Raw genomic sequence first — 21,858 nt, forward strand, 5'->3', positions numbered from 1 at the left:
CAAGGATTCCTATAGGCATGGTTTAGGGTACGCCGACAAAACCCTTGGCCTAGAGTGGCTGGAGTGCCTTAGTGGCAAATTTGTAGCCTGGAGCAGCTGGAGAGCCTTCGTGGCTGAATTGAGTGCCTTGGTGGCAGTGTTGAGCCTTGGTGGTTGTGTTGAGCCTTCACGGCTAAGTTGAGCCTTGGTGGCTGAGTTGAGCAATGGTGGCTGAGAGCCCATGGTGGCATGGTTGAGGGTGATCCAACAAAACCCAATGCATGGTTACGGGTAATTCGGCAAAATCTAGGTTAACAATGATGGAGGGTGATTTATAGGTATAGGTACATGTATGTAACTATAATGGTTGACAAAACCATGTATGTGAAGGACATCTTACAAGACTGGCAGTTGCAGTAGTTGGCACCCATGCATTCTGATAGATGGTTGTTCCTTTATATGGACGTTGACATATTCTTTTGTTATGTTTGACCACAACTAGATTTTGCAGATTGATATTCAGACAAGTAGTCATTAAGGGGGAGTGTTGGAAAATGTAACTCCTACTTGTCTCAGTTGTGATTCTTACTAAGTAAAGGAGTCTGTTCCTAGTAGTTAGGATCTATTTCCTACATTGGTGTGTGGTTGAGATATTCTCTCAACCAACAGATTGTGTGTGCATGTATATATGTAATTACATTTGATTAATGAAACAATTGACATTATCTGATATTATCATCTCACAACTCCCATTGATTCGATTATTATTCTCTACTTCTAAAGAGTCTTCTTCATTTGGTTTTCTTTTCAAAAAATTTGTATTTTTTCACATTTTCTTTTTTGCTCCACTTCCTCTCTCTCACGACTTCCCTTTTTTGTTTTTCAGTGCTAAATTAAATATTAAAAAAACTAAGCCTTTTTGTTTCAGCGCTAAATTAAAAAAAAAAAAAACAGAAAAAAAAAAAAAACAAAACAAAACATAAAACATATTCGGGTTGAAAAAAAAAGATTGCAACAAATTGTGAAGTAGAAATTCTAGTAATATATTCTAAATTTCTCAAAAGTGATGTGTGAAATAAAGGGAAAATGAAAATATTTGGTTTGAGATAGTAAGTTATATAAAGTATGTAAATACTTTTGTGTATGAGTATAGATAGACTAGAAAGTAATGTCATATAGAAGCTTGAAGACTTGTTAAGATGGTACTAGGTTAGATGCTACAGCAAAGCAAACTGCATTAGCATCAGCCCCTAAAATTACAACATAAAGGTTTTAGCAGAATTCATAACAGGTTCCACTTACCAATTGCATTTAGGAAAAACATAGAACAAATATTAAAAAAAACGATTTTTTGCCTTATAGGGTATAAATAAATTAAATTTCATAAAAGCAGATAAAACTTCTCGTTTGAAAAGTAAATTAATTTAAAAAAAAAACATGACTATATTTACTAAATAGATAGACATTACACGATAAATTTAATTGATGTTGCAAAAGACGAGCTAGGAAGGATAGTAGTCACTTTGATAGAGCATTAGGTATCGAACAAAACCATAACAGGAAAAGAAGATGATATATTGTAGTCACTATAAATATAGAAAGACCATAAAATAATTTATTACAATTTTTTCTAAATATATGAGAGAAATAGAGAAACCTTTATATATAAATAACAGTTCAGTCGACAAGCACACCTTACAACGGATTGAAGAAAAAATTAAAGAATTGGTCCTTGAAAAATCTCGATAAAACAACCAATTTAAATGGTCTCGGTTACCATTATACACATTTCATTCATAATATGGAAAATAGTATAAAAATATACACATATAACTGAGAATTAATTATTTACACGAGAAAAAAAAAATATTTCTTAAATACAAGGAGTAACGACGAGACTACGACCATCTATTCCCTTGGTGGGGAAATCAAGTTAATTGGATTCTTCCACATTATGTTTTGCTAATTAAAAATAAAATTAAGAAGAAAACCCTAGACCCTTCACATTATAGGGAAGGTGCTGTCATGAGGCTAGAAGTAAGACCCGAAAAGAAAAAAAATAACACAAACCAGGGTGTGATGAGGTTTTTCTCTAACCTGGTTGTAGCTCTCAAAGAGTTAAAACATTAGTTCTACCAACAGTGGATTGCAAGCCAATTCCTTGTGTAGGTGAGTATGTACCTGAAACACGAAAAAATATATATGGGTTAGAGACCAAAGCCCTGGAAAAGAAGTAAAAGGTGACTGAGTGTAACAGAAAAGATTAGATAAGAAAACACAAATTCGTACCTGTAACATGCACGAGCCTATGATAGATTTCATGCAATGGGCATCTACAGAGAGACCAAAAAAAACAAGAGAATAGTTAATAACATAGATAAGGGTTTAATGGAAAAATTTCCAGAACGTGGTAATCAACAGAATTTAGCAGCTGGAATAAACATCCGACATAAATAAATGGGTGAAAATAACCTCGAGGCTATGGAAATCGAGGGGATTTCATGGGATTTCTCATCTCGGGAACCTGTAACATTGAAACAGCGATTTTATTGTTAAAATACCTGCAGTCAGCAAAAGAAATATAAGGAGGCAGATAACATAAAAAATACATGAGGAGATAACGATTCGATAGCCTTTCTCCTTCCTTGCATAGACAGAGTCGTCGTATCTAAAAGTGGAAGGTTATAGAGCCACTCTCAAGAATTGAAAACCCTAAGGGTTGTAGAGGCAAACCCTTAGAATATCAAAATTTTGTAATTTTTCTTTCCTTTCCTATTTCCAAACTTATGTGGTGCAATTGCAACCTCCACTCAATCTTTATCTTTATCTTTAAGTTACAAATTTTAAATCTTACCTAAATTAAAATAAATTAAATAACACATATAATAACTATCATCGACCATAATTTAAGTGCGTATAGAAAGCAAAAGGATAACCAAAATTAGCCAATTAGCCAGTTGCCCATTTAGCGAAACAATGACCGTAATTAAGAGTCTACATGCGGAAGATCATTGCACTAAAGAAATAGGCTCATTTTTAATAACCATAGTTTTAGTTTAAATTTTTCTAAGTTTTGGTTAAGTTTTTACGTATATTTTTAATGTCCATTGCGACAAAGTTTTCTAAAATTACAAATTACTATTTTTTCCAATTTTCTGGCTATTGAATATACTCTAGTGGCAGTGATTAGATTTGATTTAAAACTTTAGTCAAAATATTCTAATTAATTATTGATTCAATAAATATATATATTTTAAAATTTTATAAAAATCTAAATATTACAAGAATTTTTCAAGACAACAAATTTATTTATACATTTGAAAAATATATAGTTTAAATAAAACGATTGTAGATCCATCTTAACGATGGAAATGATCATCTTAAAGTTTGATAAATTGTAATTAAGATAGATATGTGTGGGTGCAAATTTGGGGCCCCACACACGCATATATAACACTTGTAATTTTTCATTGTTTAAGTTGCATTTTTTTAATGTATGAAATGAATTCAATTCAAAATAGACCTCTGCATAAAATAGTGAGATTTCTTAAAATGTTTTAACTATACAAACTTATTTTTTTTGAATTGTTTTACATAATGTATATATGATATCTTTTTTTTTTTTGACTTCAAAATATTTTTCTGTATCAAGTTGATATAAGATAATGTTATTAGTCCTTTCCAACCCAGGACTATAGCAATGGTTTTCCAGTTGACCATTAAGTTGGCTATGATAACTTCTAATATTTAACTTTAGAAAGTATTAAAATAATTTTTTAATTAAATAAATTAATTTGTTACCATGCAATTGGCTTAAAAGTTTGGGTGTCTTATTTTAGATTTTTTGGCAAGTGTTCCATGTCACCCATGAAATTTTGTCACCATCACAATTCACAAATTTTCATGTGAATCATGGTTCACATTTTGTAATCAAATAAAACAAATCAATAATTCAAACCAATTATTATTAATTAACTCTTTGTATAGACTAATTGTAAATACAAACATAACATAATTTTAATAGGGTTGTGTTGAGTTAACATATCTTTATTATTTAGATATATACATCTTAAAGAATCAAATAAAAGAAATATTCTAATTAAAAAAACATATTATTTATTTAAATCAAATTGGTGGATATTATTTTTGATTAAAGTTAAATTAGGGAAAGATATACTAAAAAAAATTATAATTATAAACAACTAACATAATGGCTATATAAGAGGATACATTTTTAAAGTAAATAGATAAATGAAGTTATAGATGATCGATTATATGAAATTTTATAGTAATAAATTTAAAAAATCATGAAAAATTATATTTAATGTAAATAAAAAATTCTAAATTCCAACTTAACATAACGTCAATAAAGTAGAAGACTCTGAAAATTCATCAATTCTCATGGGAATAATGGCTGGCATATTGTAATAAAAATGAAACAAATCAATAATTCAAACTAAATTTTATTAATTAACTCTTTGTATTAACTAATTGTAAATATGAGCATAACGTTAATATGGTCATTAATATGGTCATTAATATGGTTGTGTTAAGTTAACATGTCTTTATTATTTAGACATCTACATGTTAAAGAATCAAATAAAAAAAATTCTTAATTAAAAATATTTATATTATTTATTTAAATCAAATTAGTTGATATTACTTTTGATTAAAGTTAATTTAGAGAAAGATACATTGATAAAAAAAGAAAAAAATTATCATCATAAATTGGCATTTAAATTTTTTATTTTTTATTTTAAAATAAACGGGTAGAAATTTAGATTTCAAAAATGGAAACAGGCCAGGTCCCTTACATTCAAAGTTTGCTATGCTTAAAAAAATTCCAGAGTGATTTCAGGAGAGAGTCTATTGCTACCCTCATTATTTTCCACTATTTTTCATACATCATTTAAAATGTAACATCTCCAACACATCCCACAGAGTTTGAAAAAACAACATAACATATTATCTACATATATTGAAAAAAAAGATTATCTACGCAATACTTTTTACCTCTTCTTGAGGACTTCCCTCCTGAACTAAATCTTCAGGGTGACCAAGAGCGATGTTCATTCCAAGTTTGAAGTGCTCTTGTCCCACCCCCCCAACCCCCGTAACTACCTAAAAACTGGATGGAGGCAGATCTCCAAGCTCGAAGACCTCCTTTAACACATCTACAGCCACAGATTCCACCTTAAATTCCATGCTATCAACCTTGAAGTTTAAATTGATCATATTGGTGTTCAGATGCTCCACTACCTTCTACAGTAGCTCCAAGTCCTTTCCAGTGCCAAAGAGGTGGGTCATCACCACCACAAATTTTTCACGAACCTCCTTTTCTATCTATTTCCCCAACTGTTCTACCAAGGTTATGATATCTTCCAAGGACAAGGATCCCTGGTCTTCCACACTATATTTGCTATCACTGAAATTGGTGGATGCCATTTTGAGAGCGATCTTTCCCTATACACGAATGACTCTTAAATTTAACTGGTTCATCCATATCCTTAATATGGTGCTCTAAACCTTGTCGAATATTTGACACATTCTTTCACATTAAATGATATTCCTATACTACTGATCACACTCGACATAAACCATAATACCTACCACAACCAATTTGAAATTAGGTTGAATCGCTTTCACTCTCGGCAAGTGAAGTGTTGTACTAAACCTTCCTCCCCCGAGCATTTCATTTAATATTATTCCAATTTTTGTCCACTAGGCCATTGTCATGGTAGTTAATTAAATCACTCCATCTATGATCAAAACATTCCATCTTCCTACTTTGACTCCCAAGAGAGCCTTGCCATACCTTAAAGAAATACTTAGAGAGACATGATCTGACTCCTTTAATGTGTCATATATTCCTTTTAATACCTAAAATCATGTCACGTAGAGATTTTGTCATGGGACATGACATATTTGGGTATTCACTTGGTCCAAGAGAAAAACCCCTTGTTCTAAGGCAACGACTCTATTGGTGTGGCTATCTACCTCCCTATTGTTCTCTCGTTTAACATGGAAAATATTATAATCTTTGAATTGACTTAATAGAATCCTTATCTGTAGGAATATAGGAGAGAGTTCGAAGTATTTTTGATGCCTGGTCTTAGAACATCTTTGGATTATGATAATTTAATCTCTAACTACACTTAGATGTCTTGAACCTTTGTAGCTACCGATCTTCAGCCCTTGCTAGAGAGGTAAGGCTTCAAATTTATTATTTGTAGTATTCCCCAATCCCCATGCATACCTTGTTTCAATTATTCCATCAGGGTTGAAGATCACCTATCCCACTCATTCCTCTCCATAAACTGACATTTTATAATCAAAGTAAAGAAAAACAATAATTCAAACTAGTTTTTATTAATTAACTCTTTGTATTGATTAATTATGAAAATGCACATAACATAACATTAATATGGTTGTATTCACTTAAAATTTCTTTATTAGATCCTCAAAAGTTGGTAACTATATATAAATAATACTTTTTATATAAAATTAAGAAAGGAATGTTAACCGTATTCCAAAATTTAATAACTAATTATCATAATAATTAGTAATTATAAAAAATTTACGTAAATAAAGAAAAATTAACAAAATTAAGAAATAAAAACTTAAGAGATATTAAAAATTAGTAATTATATATAATAAAACCATTTAACAAAATTAGGAAAAAATTTCTCACACAATTCTCAAAAATAATAACTAAATATTAACCATATTTCTCACACAATTCTCAAAAATAATAACTAAATATTAACCTAATGGTTATATGAGCTCAAATAATAATGCATATTACTTGTAAATATAAATATAACATAGCATTAGAGTTAATGTATCTTTATTATTTAGAAATATACAAATTAAATAATAAAATAAAGAAAATATATTTATTTTGTGGAAATTCTATCGTTATCGTTACTCTAATGATTCTTTCCATCTAGTTCTACTCAATGGTTAACCATAACAAATTAACAGAATCACATGACCAAAAAAAAGCCTCACAAAAGATCTTAAATAAATTGATTCATTGCTTTATACGAAACATAACAAATTAACAGAATCACATGACCAAAAAAAGCCTCACAAAAGATCTTAAATAAATTGATTCATTGCTTTATACGAAACTTAATAAGTCTTCTTTTTCTAGTACAAAAGGAATGCAAGCCTATAAGGGATGAAAATTATCTCGGAAGTCTCGGGTAGTAAATTAATGATGCAAAGTTTATAAATTAGATTAAAAATTTGATAGAGAAAACTGACTATTTTTTTTTATTAATTACTTTGCATTTATTTGCAAAAATTTGAGAAATTCGCTTAATGAGTAGACGTTTTAGAATACAACTAGCCCAACGACGTTTGCAAAGGAAAACGTCGGATTCAATGTGGACTATAGTGATCCATGAGAAAATACAGATCCCCATGGTCTAAGCCCACAGAAGCCTTCGTCCTCTTAGGAAAACTAACTCGGGTACTATTTGATTATGGCCACATTTATTTTGATGAAAATAATATCTCTATTGTATAATGTCAATTCAACTTTATATGGCTTTGCAATTTAGTTTAACCTATTTTTGTAGTAGTTGGATTGACATTTTGCATCATTTTAAAATGAAAGAAAATGTGTAAAATAAAATCTCATGGTGAAGTGTCGTGGATGTTAAATATCAAAATTTTGTAGTTAAATTATTAATGACTCGAGTGGAATTTGATTCTTTCCAAATCTTTTTGAAATCTTGCTAGTAATTTGTGAAGTCAAAAATTATATTCAAAATATTTTTAAATTTACAAACAAACTAAGATAACAAAAAAAATAAAAGATTACAAATAAATGTGATAAATTAATTTCATTTTAGTTTTTTGATATTGATAAGTTAAAATGAAATATTTTTTTCTTATGAAGTAAGAAATAATATAAAATTTCACATATATAAAATACTATGAAGATAATTATGTGTATCTTGTACACCTACTGTCATTTGTGTTTCAAAATAAAATGTGATAAGGGAGTAGAAAATTATAAAAAATTATAATAGTGGAGTAATTGATATGGCAATAGACGTATTAATGTAGATATAATATAACAATGTTTCTTAAAGATGGATGCATCATCATTAGATTTTTATTATCTAGTTTAGATTTTATTTTATATATTTTAAGTTGTGTTTTTTTTAATATGATGTCATTTAATTATGAGAGTATGAATTTGCATTTTTTTAAATGTCTTTTTGAATATATATTGTACAGATTACAATTTAGACTTACCATTTTAATATATATATATATAAACTCTCTACATTTATAACGTATTAATTGATATATGTTTCACATAATTTTAACAACCATTGTTGGAATAAAAAGTTTCTAATCCAACTGATTCAAGAAAAACATATTTTAATTATAAAAAGAAATCACAATTCATGAAAACTTTACTATCATATTTACAAAAATATAAAACTATAGTAATAAAATCACTCAATTATATTTATATATTTTTCATGAATGGATTTTTGAGCAACCAATTATTTTTTTCGTAAAAGTCTCAGGTTGAAAATTATCTCACGAAACTTGATGCTAATATTTAGTAGCAGTGTTATAAAAGCTATGCAACTCAATAAAAAGTTTCAATTACTTTATGAATAGTTTAAGCATCTTTTGAATGAGCTTAATGAAATAAAAATTGAATTCATTGGTATAGAAGAAGATATTTAACTTATAAAGACGTATTTTATGGAAAGGAAAACTTTTATACCATTTATTTTATGGAAATAGAAAATTAAAAGAACGAGATATTTTATGCAAAAGGTTTTTAAAGTGAAAAGGATGTCGAAAAACTAAATAATTTAAGCATATTCTCAATGAAGTTAAATAAAATTAAAAATTAAAGTAGTTGGTTTATGAAGGGATATTTAACCTATAAAGAGATATTTAATTTATGTAGAAGAAAATTTTTATACCATTTGATGTGTGGAAATAAAAAAAAAATAGATGAATAAGAAATTTTATGAACAAGGTTTTGAAAAGAAAAAGATTCCAAAAATTTAGGTAACACATTTAGATTATGTTTAGAGGGATTATATTTCTTAGAACATATATATTTTTTAATAGTGTAAATTATGCAAACTTTGAAAATTTATTTCTAATTTTAGAGATTGAATTATGGAAAGAATTACACATCTTATTTTTTTCAAGTATACATTGATAAAATGTTTTAACCAATTTCGTGGATATATATATATATGTGTGTGTGTGTGTGTGTGTGTGTGTGTTCTATAAAATAAATTGTTGATTTCTTAGAGTAAGATATGGACTCTACAAATGTTTTACGGACAATTATATATCGGCTATTGTTTAACTGCTCCCTAGATTCTTAGCTAAGCTAAGTGATCTCCAAGTGCATAACCTTATCTAAAATGACCCACTTTCACCATCATATTAATTTTATTAATATCATACACTTTCAAGAATCTACAAAATGTAGGTAATAATTTATTAAAAAGGAAAATAATTATTTGTAAAACATGTACCTGTTTTTAATCATTTTTTTGTTTAATTAATGAGAGAAATTCAAACTCTTTTATCATTTGACAGAGCTAAGCCAAAATTCTCTACATTTAATGTAATAGAAACTACATATTATTGAAGTATAGGTAAAATCACCCACCGTCACCGTCATCTTAATTTTATTAGTCTCATATACTTTCAAGAATGTACAAAATGTAAGTAATAATTTATTAAAAAGAAAAATAGTTATTTGTAAAACATGTTCCTAGTTGTGATCACATTTTTGTTTAATTAATAAAATAAATACAAGCTCTTTTATCATTTGATAGAGATAATTCAAAATTCTCTACATTTAATGTAATAGAAACTACACATCATTGAATTATAGGTAACATAGTTGATATTGATGTTTTTAATTCAGAAGAAATATAACTGATTTTTTAATTTTTAATTTGCAAGAAATATAAGTGTAGTGTAAGAAAAAAAATATGCAACAACTAAACCTTATGGTACAACAGAGTAATAATTTTATAATACTCATCATACATGGATCTAGATGTAAAGATTTCGATTGCATGCTTCACTAAGCCATCATAATAATCTTATGAACAGTTCTTATATCACTCATGGTTCAAGTTCATTTATTTTTTTGTAAATCAACTACACAAAATAATTAATTGAATTCATATAAAGCCATACATAAAATTAAATTAAATACTTTGGTAATGAATTGGTTTAGGCTAATAATTAAGTAATATCTTTTTCAATAACTTCTTTCTAAACTTGTGTAACAAGAACTACGCTACAACCCTCATTTAATATGGACATCGAAATATTACATTTAAGATGGAAAGATAAAATATTTTTACTATTTCTACCTAATATGACCACTAAAATGAAATGATTGATCTTTTATAATATTTTTAATTATATTTTTATTATAATAATTTTTATTTTATTTCTTTATTTAAAAGAGTCACGTGCTAACTCTGAGTTGAATATAAAATATGTACACGTGTTATACTTGTACCGTAACTCAAATAAACCACACTTATTAAAAATTAAATTTCGAAAAAAAATTATCCAATTTGAAGGGTAAAAAAGAGAGAAAATAGCAGAACAAAAAACAGACGAAGACGAAAATAGAGACTGCGCCGCCGCACCATAATAGCTATGGAGGTGGTCGTTAGAAGGCTGGTTGAGTCTTCTCTCCATTTCCTAGCCGTACAGAATATCACAGACAGTTTTGTTAGTATATTTGACAGGCTCAGGAAAAACTTTGATCGTATATATAAGATTTAAAAAGTGGTTTCATTTTATCGTCAAAACGATGTTAGCCCTTTAATAAGGAGATACTACATTTGCTACCACTTTGATCAAAACAATGGAATATTCCTCAATTCGTAGAGGACTTAGATGGAACATTGAGAGGACTAAACTATTGTTCTAATAGAGGCACGAAATCCTGAAGTACCTTTAATGTAATTAAAATGATCAAAACGATATAATCATTTCATTTAATAAAGAAATAATGATGTGTGAGGTAAAGTATTGAATTTTAAATATCTTTAAAATTTGACAGGGAAATTACTTTAAATGATTACAGTTTTATTAATCAATATTTCTAAAGAATATATTATATTTTACTAGGTTATTGTATGGGTGTTCTTTTATTTTTCAAAATTATTAAAATAATTTTATAAAAGGATTTGCAAAAAAGTTGTTAAAGATTAGTTTAGATTTATTTAACTCTTGATTTCGTATGCATTGAGAGGGATCAAATCCCTTGAGGTGCAAACTTTTTTTTTGGAGTGTAGAACACGAGGAAATGTTTGCAATTCGAAAGATTTGATGCCTCTAGGTGTGCTGACACTCACTGGAAAATGTGTTTTTAGCTCTCAAAAGCGTGCAAAAGAGCAGTGTAGTTTGAAGTTATCTTCCAAGCTAGAAAAGTTCTCAAAGCTAAATTTTACTCTCTCCATTGAATAATGCTTGGAACAATCTTTCCGGCGGTATATGGAGGTCCTCAAGTGGACCCCAAAATTAGAAGATATGGCCTATTGAAGTTCAAAGGTTTCACTGCCTTTGAAATAAAGGAGAAGAGCTTATCAGAGGTCCCAGAGAATATCGTAGATCACATATCGATGATCGACGGGTCTAGGTATATCAGCGATCAGTGGGTCCAAAGTACCACTCTTAAGATGTTGTGGGAGGAATACTTCGATGGTGTTAAAACATCGGGAGGGCTAAAAACAATTTAACAAAGGTTTGCAACGAAAAACCAAGAGCAAGCAGACCCTTTCTCTCTCCTTTAGGGGGTCACGTGGGAGAGCATTATTGGAACTGATAAAGACATGGTGGTGATGATGCAATCATCACGTGGCAGTACAATGGACACGTGGCATGCAAATTCAACGTGTTGAGGGGTCATAAGGGGCCAAAACAGGGTGACACATGTCACCACTCACAAGGTGACAAGTGGCAGAGGATGAAATCACATCGAACGTCGCAAATCGGCACTTGTAGGTTGATGCATGTTGTTACCTGGAAGTTAAAACCCTCATTGCGATCCGTCGATAAAGGGGCATCGGATAAAGGGGCATCGATAAGGGGGTTGGTCCACGGTCACATAAAGAGTCGAGGAACCAAGGGGCTAAGCACGGAAGGTGATCGACGATCGAAAATTTTAGGAGGATGCACCAAGGACGTTGATAGGAAATTGTTGATTTGCTGACCTCTGATATTTGGCCAAGCACCAGGTCACAGCGTCCCAATCCTATGAGAAGAAAGGCATAAAGGGGATAAATCAAAGGGGGCCAAAGGAAATCGGGGTTCACTGTTCTGTAACTTCGCTTAGCTCGAAAGTCCTGATCGAGCGATGCCCTGATAGTATGGTATAAGGATTTGAAGGCAGATGGGTCAACAACTGAGACATTAAATAATGCATGGTATAGCAGTAAATCAGTATGGGGACTCAGGATGACTTAATGCCTCAGCGTGGAGCTCCACTTAGTCGTAAATATAAAGTTCTACCCAGACAAACTCTGCTTTCTACTCTGTGAAAAGAAAACATAGTCGATCGCTACCAACTCCAAAGAGTAGTGAAGCTAGACAATTAAGGTGAAAGTGACAGGAACCGGCCGAGAAACAAAAAAGGCACCTCAACTTAGAGATGTGGCCTGATCAAGGGATTTCACAAGAAAAATAGAAGGACATCTTCCTCCATCATCATCCATTTTTTCTTTTCTTATTATATCTATAATTTCCATATTTCCAAGAAAGGAATCAAATCGTGATTGTAATCATCTTTGGGCAACAGAGCTATCGTAGACCTAAAATAGCTAATCAATCTAACGGCTGGCCTGGGTTGAGTTATTTTGTAAATGTTGATTCAAAGCCCCCATTCTCGGTATAAATAAGGGGGAGAAACACTTAATATAGGTTCCAGAATTCTGCATCCGCAGTGGTCCAAATTCTATGGTTCCACTTTTGTTCTATGAAGCCTGTTCATGAGGGACTAGAGAGATATACATACTGAATGTGAATGGACTGGTGAATGGGACTGGTTTTGAAGATTAATGAAAGTCTTTGTTGATTCCAATCATGGCAATGCACAATATGTTTTCCCCTCTCTAATCTCACTCCATATATGTTTTTTTGTCTCTGGAATAGTGTGACTAATCTATCAGTTTCTCCCTTGTTCATCATTGTATATTTATTACCAAGTAGAAACAGTACCTGTGTTAGTTATAGATTTACTTATGTACCTGTATTGTGCACATATTTTCTTAAGCTTTTGGATACAAATGTTCCCATGAGTATATGGCCTAAAACCCTAACTCGTGATTCACTCCTGTCGTTCTTTCTTCTTCTCCCTCTTGCATATTTCTATTGGAACATTGTTTCTTAGGATTCTATTAGTAGCCCTATGCATTGAATTCCCTCCTTCCTCTCATCCTCTTCACCTAAGTTACTACAACATCAATATTAATCTCTTTGTTGTTGTGTGTCGACCACCAAAACTAGACATTTCTCTTTGAGGATGGTCTGATTTACCCATTGAACATTTGGATCCATGTTTTGGCTTCAGTTTACCTTAATGAAGGCCTATTGAACCAAGCCCCCTTTATTATCCTTTTAACTACGTGATAATTGGAGTGCAACAGAATGCCCCAATTGATAATCTTCGATGCACTCCTCTCTTTAATATGTCCTAGGAAGTAGTCTATAATCAACCCAGAGGCTGTCTCTAGGAAGCTTTCTATGTCTCCCGAAGTACCTATGCTGTGGGTGCCATTAAAAGTGACAACATCTTTCTGGCACCATTGCCGGGGAACGGATTAGAATATTTTCCCCTGGGTATGGCAAATGTTTACATTCCCTTTGTTATGTTAGCAAAGGAAGTGTGGGTTGAAGATCTCTCACCTTGGCAACTCCACTATCCAAATTTTATTATAAACACTCTGACAACTCCATTGTCTGAATTTCATTATAAACACTCTGACAACTCTACTATCTGAATATTAATTGTAAACAATGTGACAACTCCACTATCAAGACATGGAAGAGATGGATGGCTCAATAAATAAATCCTTATATAGATTGCTAAAACTCGAGTTGGAGAGTTTAAACCTTCGAAGATGGTATTCCTCTTTCTTTGATGAAGAACAAGAAGTCGGGACGCATGAAGAAGAAGAGGATGATCTTGATGCAATGCTAAATGATGATGAGATAGGTGATTGCTGCAAGAAGTTCTTTGATTCCATGATGGATTAGTTGTACAATAGAAATGATCTTCAGTCATCTAGAAGGAGATCAAGGGGACACGACCAAAACAAAGGAACTTCCTCCGAAGAGCCTCCCAGGCCAGCTGACAAGGGGGAGGGGCCTTTAGGTCCAAATTGTTGTAAGCCGGAAATCCTCAAAGAAGATAAGTCACCCACCCGTTCCTTGCCCATCTGTGAAAAAGGAAAAGGGACAAGTAGTGTTTGTGGCTACCCTGACCAAGATAATATTGGTCAGCAAACTTTTCAAGAAAATGAGGTAGCTGCAATTTTCTCTCGTCAGTTCTATGACCCAGTAGCTGAATACATGAACACATTCCTTGGTCAGCAACAAATGTTGTCCTTGGGGTATGTATCCAAATTTTTGTCTGAAGATTCTTCATGGTGCATGCCTATTTTAGTCACTGATTTTCAAGAACACATCCAAATTAGAAGGTTCATGGAGGAGATCAAAAGAAATGAGCCTCGAATATATGTTTGGGGGAAGTGGTATAGGCTTGTTTTAGTTGTTAACTCCCAACAGCATAATGGCATAAGGTCTAACACCCAAATGTTGGTCTGGTACCATTGGAGGTTTGAACTCACTTAGGTGAATTGATGCCCTATACGTAAGTAGGAATTATACATAAATAAGCTCATTACTTGAGCATTTACTTTCCAATTAGTAGAATTTATTTTTCTGCATTTTAGTTTGATGAGGAAAGGACTCTCTACAAATAATGTTTCATGGATATTTTATGGTTATATAAGATTCATTATATGTTTTACTCCATGCCCAATGGTGAAGGCTACTAGTATGCAGGTTCTCAGCACCTTGCCAGCAAGGCATTGTCCCCAGTTGGATCCAATGTTGCCAGTCACTACAAAATTTGTTTTCAGCTGTCAAAAGGGTGCAAAAGTGCAATGAAGTTTGAATCCATCTTCCAAGCCACAAAATCTCTCAAAGCTAAATCGAACCCTCTCCATTGAATAGTGCTCGGAATGAGCTTTCTGACAGTATATGGAACTCCTCAAATGGACACCATAATTAGAAGATATGGTCTATTGAAGTTCAAATGTTTCATTGCCTTTGAGATAAAGGAGAAGAGCTTATCGGATGTCCCAGAGCATATCGTAGATTGCATATCGGTGGGTCCAAGCATATCAGCAATCGGTGGTTCTAGGCATATCGACAATTGGCAGTTCCAATGGAGCACTCTTAAGAAGTTGCGGGAGGAATACGCCGATGGTGTTAAAACGTTGGGAGGGCCGAAAATAATTTAACAAAGGTTTGCAATGAAAAATCAAGGGTAGGCGGACCTTTTCTCTCTTCTCCAGAGTGCCATGTGGCAGAGCATTATTGGAGCTGATAAAGACATGGTGGCCCTGACGTCATCATGATGTGATAGTATGGCGGACACATGGCATGCAAATTCAACGTGTTGAGGGGTCATAAGGAGCCAAAACAGAGTGACACATGTCACCACTCCCAGGGTGAAGGTGGTAGAGAATGACATCACATTGGAGGTCACAAATCGATGCTTACAGGTTGAGGCATGTTGTTACCCCAAAGTTAAAACCCGATTACAAACTGTTGATAAAGGGGTTCCGATAAGGGGGATGGCCTGTAGTCACATAAAGAGTCGAGGAACCGAGGGCCTAAGCACGGAGGGCAATTGACGATCACAAATTTTAGCTGAATGAACCAAGGACGTTGGTAGGAAATCATTGATTTTTTGACCTCTGATATTTGGCCAAGCACCATGCCACAACCCCCTAGTCCTATGAAAAGAAAGGTGGAAAGGGGCTAAACCAAAGGGGACCAAAGGAAATCGGGGCTTGTTGTTCTGTAACACCTCTTAGCGTGAAAGTCCCGAAACATCAATGCCCTGATAGTATGGTACAAGGCTTTGAATGTAGATGGGTCAACAACTGAGACATTGAATGACGGCATGGTGCAACAGTAAATCACTATGGGGACTCAGGAAGACTTAATGCCTCAGCGTGGATCTCCACTCAGTCATAAATGTAAAGGATTTCCTAGACAAACTCTACTTCTTACATGTGACAAGCAAACACAATTGATTGCTACTAACTCTAGAGAGTAGTGAAGCTAGACAATTAAGGTGAAAGCGACCGAACCGACCGAGGAAAAACAAGGGCACATCAATGTAGAGACATGGCCTGATCAAGAAATTTCATAGGAATATTAGAAGGACATCTTCCATCATCATCAACTAGGTTTCCTTTTCTTATCTGTAATTTCCATATTTCCAAGAAAGGAATCAGATCCCAATTGTAATCATCTTTGGGAAGTATAGTTATCGCAGGCCTAGATAGCTAGTGAATCTGATAGCTGGCCCTGGGCTGAGATATTTTGTAAATGTTCATTTAGAGCCCCCCTTATCAATATAAATAAGGGGGACAAACACTTAATATAGTTTCCGAAATTCTAAACTTGCAGTGGTCAAAATTCTATGGTTCCACTTTGGTTCTATGAAGCTTGTTCATGAAGGACTAGAGAAATATACATGATGAGTATAAATGGACTAGTGAATGGGATTGGTTTTGAATATTAATGAAACACTCTGTTGATTCCAATCATGCCAATGCGTAGTATGTTTTCTCCTTTGTAATCTCACTCCATATATGTTTTTTTGTCTATAAAAAAGTGTGACTAATCTGTTAGTTTCTCCCTTCTTCATGATTGTATATTTGTTACCAAGTAGCAACAGCATTTGTGTTATTTACATATTTACTTAAGTACCTGTAATGTGCGCATATTTTCTTAAGCTTTTGGATACAAATGTTCCCATGAGTATATGGCATGAAACCCTAACTAGTGCTCCACTCCTGCTGCTCTTTCATCTTCTCCCTCTTCCATATTTATGCGAGAACATTGTTGTTTAGGATTCTGTTGGTAGCCCTATGCATCGAATTCCCTCCTTTCTCTCATCCTCTTCACCTTTACTACAACATCAATATTAAGCTATCTGTTGTTGTGTGTCGGCCACCAGAACCAGACATTTCTCTTTGACATTATATATATATTATCATGATCTACATAGAGAGAAGTAAGTTTTTCATATTAAAAGTGACTAACAATGTTAAATGATGGAAAATGAGAATAATAAAAATGTAGTCATTTGTAAATAGTGTACAATTCCAAGCAGCAAACATTTCAGGTAAGTGAACATTTTATTTAAGATGGAAATTCATGTATCTTATTTATAGTTTAATTATTGTAACATAGAAATAAATATACGTCCTCAATAATTTTTTTGTGCTTACATTGAAATCAATTCACGCTCTTAATTTAATTACTCTGAAACTAATACACATCATACATCTAGTTACATTAAATCATAGATTAACATCTACACAAAAATCAATGCATCTAGTGCAAGTAATCAAATCATATTATAAATCAACATATACACCTAAATCATTATATCTAGTGCAAACAAACAAATAGGATTAGAAATCAACATCTACACTAAAAGCAATGCATCTAGTGCAAGAAATAAAATAGGATTAGAATTCAACATCTACATTGAAATCAATGCATCCAATGCAATTAGTTAAATAGGATTAGGAATCAACATCTACACTAAAATTAATGCATGTGCTTTTATTTGTAGTCCCTGATGATGGGTGGAGTGTCCACCCAAGACATCGAATGAGGAAAACAAATACTATGTTTATTCCGAAAGGTTTTTGACAATTATCAATGCATCAATTTTAGTGAAAAATAAAAATATTCATGGATTTCTACATCCAACATCTTTCACCATTTGTAAAATTCAATCTCTCTCTCTATCTCTCTCTCTCGCTCTCTCCCCACCCTTTATCACTCCCTCTTAGTTTCTCCAAGTTTCTCTCTCCATGTCTCTCTACTATCCTTCCTCTCTCTCCCCCTCCAACTCCCTCTCTCTCTATCCCTCTATCTATACTTCTCTCTCTCAAGTCTCTCTCTCTTTATCTCCCACCTCCCTTTGTCTCTTCCCCATCTCTCTCTCTCTCTCTCTCCCTGTATCTATCCTTCTCTCTCTCAACTCTCCGTCTCTCTTTATCTCCCACCTTCCTTTGTCTCTTCACCCATCTCTCTCTCTCTCTCCACCCTTCAACTTTGTCACTATCTCACTCCCTCTCTCCTTCTCGCTCTCCCCCTCTCTCCTCCTCTCTTTGTCTCTCCTTTGTCCCTCTATCTCACCCCCAAAATACATACACTCTCTCTCTATCTCTCTCTTGTCACCCCCCCTCTTTCTCCACCTTTCACTCACTATATATTTCTTCTTCTCTCCCTCTCTATCCCCTCTAACTACATCTCCCTCTCCCTCCATCTCTCTTTCACTCTCTCACATCCTCACCCTTTTCTATCCTCTTCCACTTCCCTTTGTATGCCCCTCTATTACTCTTTCTCTCTGTCTCTCTCTCTCTACACCTTCCATCTCTATGTCTCCCTCTCTCTCTTTCCCTTCTCTCCCTCCTTCTCTCTCTTTCCCTTCTCTCCCTCCTTCTCTCCTCTCCTCTCTCTCTTCCCTCCTCTCCTCTCTCCCTGACTCCCTATTTATCTATTCCTTATCACTCCCTCTCTCTCTCCACCTCTATCTCTCTATGTCTTTGGTTTTCCTCCGATATATGTTTAGATTTAATATATATCCTAGTATATTAATATATATTGGAATATATTATTAGAAAATTATATATTACATAGCAATGGAACAAATAAAATATATTGTAGAAATATATACACAGAAAACACATAAAACAAAAGAAACACAGATATAAGTGGTTCACCCAATTTGGGATATGTCTGCGGAGAAGCAACCAGTCTTTCCTTTTATATTATCCAACAAACTGAAGAGATACAACCTACAATAGATCCGTTGTAATTCCCTCTTCTCTCTCGCTCAATCTCCTCTCTCTTTGTCGCTCAAAATACAGATCTACATAGATGTAATACAATTCCCTCATATATAGCGAGGGGTTATCTTCTAAGACATAACTTCTACTATTAGATCTCTGCCTAATGAAAGGCCCACATTGACTATGGAATTACAACATTTTACAAGGAAAATTTACATTTATTTCTAGCTTTGGGGGCACTGCCCCCAATTCCCCACTAGGGGGGGCTTCTAAAGATCATTTCTTGCCCCCCTGGACCCCCTTTGCAGCAAAAATATTACAGGCGGTGTTGCCGCCACATTATGAACTGGGGTCCAATGCAGTGATACCTCTGAATAAAGAAGATAATCAGGTTCCACACCCAACATATATCAAATTTAATATTAAATTAATCCAAAATTATCAAATTTAATATAATACTAAATTTAATTTTATTAATATTAGATGTTACATAAATTAGATAATTAAAAAAAATGATCATCCCCTATAACTATATAACAAATATTTAAAATAAGAATAAAAAAAATATTTTTATAGTAATTATCTGTTGTTTTTTTTCTTTTGTCTAAGTAATCATAAAGGGATTATATATATATATATATATATATATATATATATATAAATTATATAATTTTAATTGATTTAGTGAATCAACTACTAAATAATAAACTGTTTTGATATAATAAATTTATATTTAATTGTTTTTAATGTTTATTTTTTATAATATTTTATATTAATTTGATTTAAACAAATATTAAATATATTTATTTATTTAAATATAGATTTATAAAATTTACAATTGGGCCCATATGTTTATTCTACAATCTAGTATGAAGGGATGTGTAAGTTTGTTTGTTCCAATATGAGAAGATGTATAAGTTTGTTTGTTTGTTCCCGTCAAAATAAAAATAAAAAATAAAAATTATGTTCTAAATAGAAAAATGATATAGGCTATAATAATAAAAGAATGAATAGAAATAAACAAATATGAGTAAGATATTTAAATCTTATGCTTTTCAAAAATATTTCAGCAAGAGATTTAAATAAATTATTTGAAATCTATGTTAACTAATTTATGTTGATATCAGCTTCATATATATCTATATATAGAAAAAAATTGTTAAAATAAAACATTTTAATATTATATATAAAACATATTCAATGTACATGTGCTGTAAAATATTTTAATATAACTATGCATATATTATATCATTTAAAAATAATTACGTATATCTTAGGAACTAAATTAAGTTTTTATGGTTAAAACATTTATTTAGTCTATATATATTGTATTTTGCATTCAAAAATACAATTTAAACAATGAAAAATAATAATTATATTTTACATTTTAAAAAATTTACATATAAAGAAATTTGATCCTCTCGACTTATATTAAATTTATATTTAAAATATATTTATACAAATTTTATATTTTATGTTTTATATCCAAACTATAATAAAAATTATATTCTATAATTTTACCATATTTAAATTAATATTTATATTTCAATCTTATTACCACTATTCAATCACAAATAGTCTCCCCAAAAGGAAGAATTTTATTGATACCTCTTCTCTGTAAAATGGGGCAGTTTGAGATGAATATCATACTATTGACTTTGTTACACTCTTTCACCTAAAATAGAAATTTATTGATTGTTTGATAGGAGTGTAAGTTTCAGTGGGATCTTTCCATTAATGTTATTTGTTTGAATCACAAATATAGCGTTTTTAATTGGCCATTTTGGAAACCATGTCTAACTTTATATGTTAATCTTCTGAAAACAACACTTACCTTTAATGTTCCATGCGTCGGTTGTCTAAATGGTAGGCTTCCACCAACTCCATTGCCAAGGGTCGCTAGCCGTACAGAAGTATTTAAAATTCCGAAACTCACGTGAAAATCCAGCGAGTGCGAAGGGTTATAGAAAACGAAGGCCATTGATCGATGAATTGATTTCTATTTTTTTAATTTATATAGCTATTTTATCTTCTTTGGACTCGCATCTACTAAATAGCCTTTTAATTTTTATTTTATTAGAGACTTAAAATACTTTTATTAGAGACTTAACATACTTAAACATTGTTTCTCTCAGCAATGAATTTTATTTATGAATTATTGTTGATTTAATTATATAAATTAAATATTTTGAACAAGTTAGAGATGATATGGAATGTGAAGTATATAATTTATAATGAAACTAAGAAGAGTAGTGAATAATCTAAAAGATAATTACTACTATTAAAGAAAATAGTATGGTAGAAATAAACAATTAAACATTTATAAAAACTAACACAATTATATTAGTAAATATAGTTAATGTATGTAGAAGTCTTATAATTATGATTATTATTATAAATTAATGTTACTACTATTATTATTTTTAATTATTATTAATAACATTATAATTTAATAATAATTAATTTATTTTATTAAATAATTAATAATAATTCACTCAATAAATAATTGAACAATTAATTAATTAATATTTATTAATATAAATATTGTTAATATTATTGATAGTGTTTAATATTATTGATATTATTATTGTTAGTATTATATGTTTGTTGATATTATAAATCCAAGGGAATGAACACAGTTGATTAAGATAAATATTATAACTCAAGGGATTAAAACTATAAACCCAAGGGTATAATATTAAACTAAAGGGATAAATATTATAAACCCAAGGTACAT

This window comes from Pinus tabuliformis, chromosome 5_2, assembly GCF_031772625.1.
Source record: "Pinus tabuliformis cultivar Carrire ecotype Pingquan chromosome 5_2, CPIR1, whole genome shotgun sequence".
Taxonomy (NCBI): Eukaryota; Viridiplantae; Streptophyta; class Pinopsida; order Pinales; family Pinaceae; genus Pinus; species Pinus tabuliformis.